Source organism: Geospiza fortis, unplaced genomic scaffold (assembly GCF_000277835.1).
Source record: "Geospiza fortis unplaced genomic scaffold, GeoFor_1.0 scaffold43, whole genome shotgun sequence".
NCBI lineage: Eukaryota > Metazoa > Chordata > Aves > Passeriformes > Thraupidae > Geospiza > Geospiza fortis.
In genome coordinates, this window is record NW_005054431.1 from 791,665 (window position 1) to 797,756 (window position 6,092).

At 41.2% G+C, this 6,092-nt stretch overlaps 1 protein-coding gene across 1 annotated transcript in view; it reads right to left on the reverse strand.

Annotated features, from left to right (window-relative positions):
* The window catches only part of XRCC4 (X-ray repair cross complementing 4), a 128,795-nt gene that overhangs the window by 886 nt on the left and 121,817 nt on the right, over positions 1–6,092 (reverse strand). The window lies entirely within an intron of this gene.

The following is a 6,092-nucleotide window of genomic DNA, read 5'->3' on the forward strand; positions in this document are numbered from 1 at the left end:
ACATTCATTATACATTTATATTTATAAATATATTTGTTTATTAATATAGTTTATTTTTATATTTTATACAAATATGTAAATAATATATATTTTATATATAACTATATAAAATAAGTATATATAAAAATAGAATATATTTATATTTATAGTTTTATATTTATATAAAATGTTATATTTTAAAAGAGTTTATAAATGTTCTGCTAGAAGTTTTTCAAACACCCTGAGAATGACCATTTCACCCACAATCTCCACATGGAGAGCTGGGAAGAGCAGCCCAGACCCAGCAATCATGCTATAAGACCACGTTCCCATTTTCTGCTCTCTCTCCAGGACACGATTCCAGTACAGACAGCTCTGCCCTTGTGCCTTGGGAAGGTTATGTTTCCAAAAAACACCAAAAAAGGGGCATTTCCAACAGCTTCTGGTGCCTGTTGGAATTACACTTATATAGGCTGAATACACACACACAAAAAAACCCAACTGAATCCTGCAGAGAAATCTTTTTTCCTGTGAGTTTAGAGGGGATTTATCAATCCCAGGGGTGTGTTTCCAGTGCCAAGGAATCCCAGGGACGAGCATCAGTCCCTGCCTTGGCCGTAGGATGTGATCTCCTAGGCTCGGCTCAGGACCTGGCTGCAGCCTCACAGGGCTCATGCCCAGGTTCATTTCACTGCTGCAACGCTGACAAAAAAGGTGAAAATGTCATGTATTGCCCAGGATGGGAAGAGATGGAGAGAAGCGAGGGAGAGTTCTACCCTCCAGTGCTGCCCTGTGAGGACTCAGGGAAATGAGGCACACAATGAAATCCTAATTTTCCGACTATTCAAGCATCTGCCTTCAGCTGCTCTGTGTGATAAAGTCAGCACTGTTGGTCAAATCAGTGAATTTTTCAATTTTCAGAACCAAATTTGCCCATCACTCTCACCTAGGAATCTCTAGGGAGCAGAAGCCTCTATAAAAATGTCAATTCCAAAGGGGAATGAGCTCTCTAAGACAGCAGGCACTGAGTGGCTCCCAATTCCAGCTGCTCAGGCCCTTGGAGGCTCAGAGCTCTGAACATTTTGTGTTTCCTGGGGGTGGGAAATGATTCCATTCCACCCTTGGGCAATCAGGAGAAGTCTTGTAAATGCTGAGTCTTGGATGCTGCCCCTTCCAGAATCCAGAAGGGTTTCCTCACCACTCCAGCTCTGCAAACCCCTCTAAATTCAGTATATTCCTATATTCAGAGTATGGTAATTTCTTTCTCTGAAAGTCTAACAAGCTTTCTCTGAGAACTCTTCCAAAACAATCTTCTTCAGGCATGAATTGTGCCTAGCATCTTTTATATTCCTTTTGGCCAAGGATCTTTTCTATTCCTTGTGGCACACAGTGACACCTAAACAGATATTTGCCTCACAAAAAAGTCACTGGGATTAGCTGTGAAACAGACCCGGACCCTCCACCAATGACCTCAGAGCATCCCACGCTGCTCTGGTGGATAGAAATCAATTTATTTACAAATAAAATACAGGCACCAAGCCCCAGCAGAGGGATTTCAGGTTCAGTCCCTGAAGGTGTGTTGTCCTTTTACCTCTGTGGGTCCATCTCCTGTGAACCACACAGTGTGGGGCCACCCACTGATCATTTAGATTAATTCTGAAAGGTCTCATTAGCAAATAAATTAGGCTGTGGAGGCCTTTGTGCCACCACGGGATATTTCAGGTATGGTTTGTTGTTTTTTGTTTTTTGTTGTTGTTGTTTTGGAGCATTTGCTCATATATTATTCAGGCATAAAATAAATAAAAGTCCTCTGAGACCCCAGATTTGTTGGCTGGGAGGTTTCAGCAATTCCAGAGTTTTCTGATTTGGACAAGGAAGCCTGACAGGGCTTAAGCAGCATCGACAACCATTCCCTCCTCATTGGCTAAAATAACAGTTTTCAACACCATCCATGAGAGCACATCTTTAAGCCAAGCCACTGTTGAGTTTTCACATTGCACAGTGAGAACTATTAAGCTTCTGTGTCCTTGTAACAACACGGTCCTCATTTGATCTCCAAAAAGCTGCCTCTGAATAAAGCCAGCCCTGAATAAATCCAATGCCTGCAGAGGGGAGGCACTGGGCTCTCAACACAAAGCTCATCAGCAGCTTAGTTCTGGTTTTAGGGCCTGGTGGTTCCCACTTGCATGGCAGCTGCTCACTGAATGCCAGCAGCCTGCTCTGTGCTGTGAAATTATTTTGGGTTTCTCAGGGAGGCTGTATTACCGTATCCTGACACGTAACTGAGTTAATTTCTGTAAATTGCAGCGAGTTGCACAGCCCCCTCTTGCCAAGAAGCCTGTAAGCAAGGCATTCTTCCTCAAAGTTTATTCTTCTGCTGGATCTCTTTTTGAAGTCTTGCCTTTTGGTAAACTTAAACTCCATTAACACATCTGGAGAACTGCTGACTATAAGAGATCATTTCATATTTCCTGACGTTTAGTTCATAAATTAAGGCAGAAGACCAGACCCACAGCTGGTGTGAATCACTGCAGCACTAATAATGTCACTGCAGCTCTGCTGACTTACACCAGCTGAGATGCTGGCCCCAGAACTGGAAGAAAGTGGTTTACATGACTTGATATTTCCTTCCAGAGCTGAGCAGGGGTCCTGAGGAGCAGGACACACGCAAGGCTCTCCTTACAGGAGCTCAGAGGCCTGCAGAAGCTGCATCAAAAAAAGCTTTATTTTCTGGACAGAGAGGTGTCCTTGCAATTGGCTTTGCCTCCAGAGCCAGCCCAGCACGCTGTGGTTATGATTCCACCCCAGCTTTTGTCCTTGAGCAACTCTCATGGGATCTGGAAAGAGAAAAACCCTCGCACAACAACGTGGATGGAAAGGTTTCCTAAGAAACTTGAGTAATCCATAATTGTGTCCCCTGAATTACTGCCTTATTTCCCTAATTTTTTAGTAATTAAAATAATTGCTTCCAACCCTGAGCTGGCATTTTACCAAGAGAGGGGATCTCAGCTCTCACCATCTGAATTTCTCAGTGTGTTCATCCTTCCCCAGCTTGGTTTAATGCTTCACTTGGACATGAATCTTAATAAAGTCTTAACACCGTGAGTAGATAATAACAGAGGATAAAAACTGATACACACTTTTTTCAGTGTCATAAATATAGGTGTGAGCAGCAGCTCCTAGCAGAGAATTATTACAGCATTAACACAGATATTTCTAACTTTTGAGGCCCCCATTAAAGCTCATGGCTGCAGCTGAAATCTTGGCCTGGAGTAACCAATGTCCCATGGTGCTCAGAGAAATCCTGTCTGCCTGTGGTTACTGGGAAAAAAGAGGAAAGTTAACCACAAAAAGAAAAAGCACTGGTGTCACAGAGGGGGGGGGGGAAACCTCTCACATGAAGTGATGCACTGAGAACAACCCATGTAGACAGAGATCTTTAAAATGGAATATTAAAAATGTGGGTAGGCTACATGGGAGGTAGATGTGATTAAAAACATGATGGTGTTCCCCCTCAGAGATATGCCAGAGTCACTATAAGGTAAATTACAGAGGCATTTTGCTTTTTAATTCAATGTAGAATGGAAAAAGAAAATAAAATGTTTTACATTTTGGCAGTAGTACGAGTACTCAGCTTCCAGATATAGTTTTTGCTGGCATTTATTCCTAGAAATTACATGAAAGCAGGCCCATATACTTCTAAATAATCCTGCAAAATGTAAATCCCTCCAAGTCCTGAAGAACTTGCTGAGTACATTCAACATCATGACTTGAAATTAGAGTTGAGGGACTTTTCCCTAATTTAGTGAAGAAACTGAGATTTTTTTTGTGTCCATCTGCACAGAGCTGTGGTGTCAGAGATCATCAGAGCCCAATCCATGCCTGGCCACAAGAAAAATTCATAGAAAGTAGAGAAAAATACTCAGGAAATAGCTGAATAGAACAATTCCATGCCTGGCATCCCCCTAAGCTCAGTGTGTCGAGCAAGTCCAGTCTCCACTGAGGTCAACAGACAGACAATGACAACAGCACCAATGAAAATAAAAATGAAAATAAAAATGAAAATAAAAATAATAAAATTTAAAAGAATAATAATAATAGTAACAATAATATAAATAATCTTGTTCGATTTCACAGCTAATGAAGAATATTTTCAATGCAGCAACCACAAAATTAATGTTCAACCAGGGGATCAAATGCTCCTTCATAAGCTTCCACCTCTGGCTGGAGGCCAACCTGCACCTGCACCCATCACCTCCTCTGCACTGCAGGGCAAGCCTGGAATTCCCTCAGTGAAACACAACTTAAAGCCAAACTTTAAAACCCAGGATGATTTTAAATTTTGTCTTCAGCTCCTGTGAACGATGCTGTTCCTCCTCTGGGACTAGAAACCATCAAATGTGGGATGATTTTGTCTGATGCTTGTACAAGTTGTATGTTTTTGGTTTTTTTAATTCACACATCCTTGGAATCCTCCAGAGGGAGGAAAGTGAATTTGGAATCCCTCAAATATCCTATATATCCACACTGACTACAGCAAGAGCAAACAAATATATATTTATATATTGAGAATATGCTCATATTTATCTCTTAATGACATAACTTTTAATATCTGATATAACTTCCAGTAATTGGTCTAGATCAGTTCTCAACATTCCTATTCATCCAGTGCATTTATTTAGTTCTACAAAGCAGAAACTTTTTTAGGGAAACTTCTATCCTTTGAGTTGCAAATTCCCAATTAACTTCAGCTGGCATTGGTGCAGGTCCTTATGTCAAGAGAACATTCTGGTTTAGCAATATAAATACAGCCTTGGATCTTTCCATATGATCAAACACGCTTACAGATGCTCACTAGCAAAGATCTACTTAAAAATGTAATAATAGATGTCACTTACAAGGAAAAAGCCTAAACCATGTTTGTTTTAGACAAGTGGCACACATTTCTGTGGCTCATTTCCACTTAAACTCCTTCCTGCTTAAATAAACTACACCACATGCACTTTGAGGAGCGCCCCAGCACCACTGCACACACTGGGGGAAAAACACAAACCTCTTAATCACAGCTACAAAAGCACAGAGTGAAGGGAAAAAACTTGGTTTGTTTGGGAATTCTGTCAAGGCCTTTCATAAATCCAGAGCATTGCAAATCTACTGGCAAATGCTGGGAGACATTTCTCATAATCATCGAGCACTATTTATATCACATATACATTTATATAACACCAAAACTGGCTAAACCGTGCCATAATCCTGCTCCAGGCTGCCAGATCCTGGGAATGCAGGGTGTCCATAGCCCTTTCCTACCCCTCAGGGTGACCATAGAGACCTCAGAGGGCAAATAAAAATAAAAACCCTGGTTTGATTTCTTGTGTCCTGGTGCATCCCGGAGGAGGTGGAGTGTGGAGGGATGGGGTTTTCCACCCCAAAATCTGGTGACTGCACACGGCAGCTACAACCGAAAGCCACACTGAAACAAAGAACAAAAGAGTATTTAACTGGAGAAAAACAGGAGTTGGTGTAAAGTTAAGTCTGAGCTTGCAGAGCCTCCTGAACCACAGACTCAGCCTGCAGCTCTCTGGGGCCCACCCTCTGCCCTGCCTGATGAAGGGGGGAACCACCCCCTCCACAAGTTAACAACAGTTAAAGTATTCTGAAACAAAAAAAATAAAATGGCCTAGTTCAGCATGTGTATGATGAAAATTCCCCCTCTCAGTACCAGACTGGGGTACTCTGATTTAGGAGTGTTGTGGTTTGACACGGGCAGAATTTGGGGAAGTAATATCAGAAGTTTTTGTATAATTAATAGTTGTGGAATTATTAAGGAATTGGATTTGTTTTTGTGAAAGATATATGTTAAATGAAAAAAAAAAAACTTGTGTTTTTTTTTGTTGTTGTTTTTGGGTTTTTTTTGTTTTTTTTTCCTGTGGTGTTTGTTGGCTCTTTTATTGATTATTGGGTAAAAGAGGGAGTGTTGCGGGGTTGGTCTTGTTTGGTGAAATTTTAAAATTAAAGAAATCATACATTCCCAAACCAAAACCACTACAAGGAAAATCCATGGACTCTTTTAAAACCTCCTACGACAGAATTAAGCACATTCCCCCTCCCTGCTG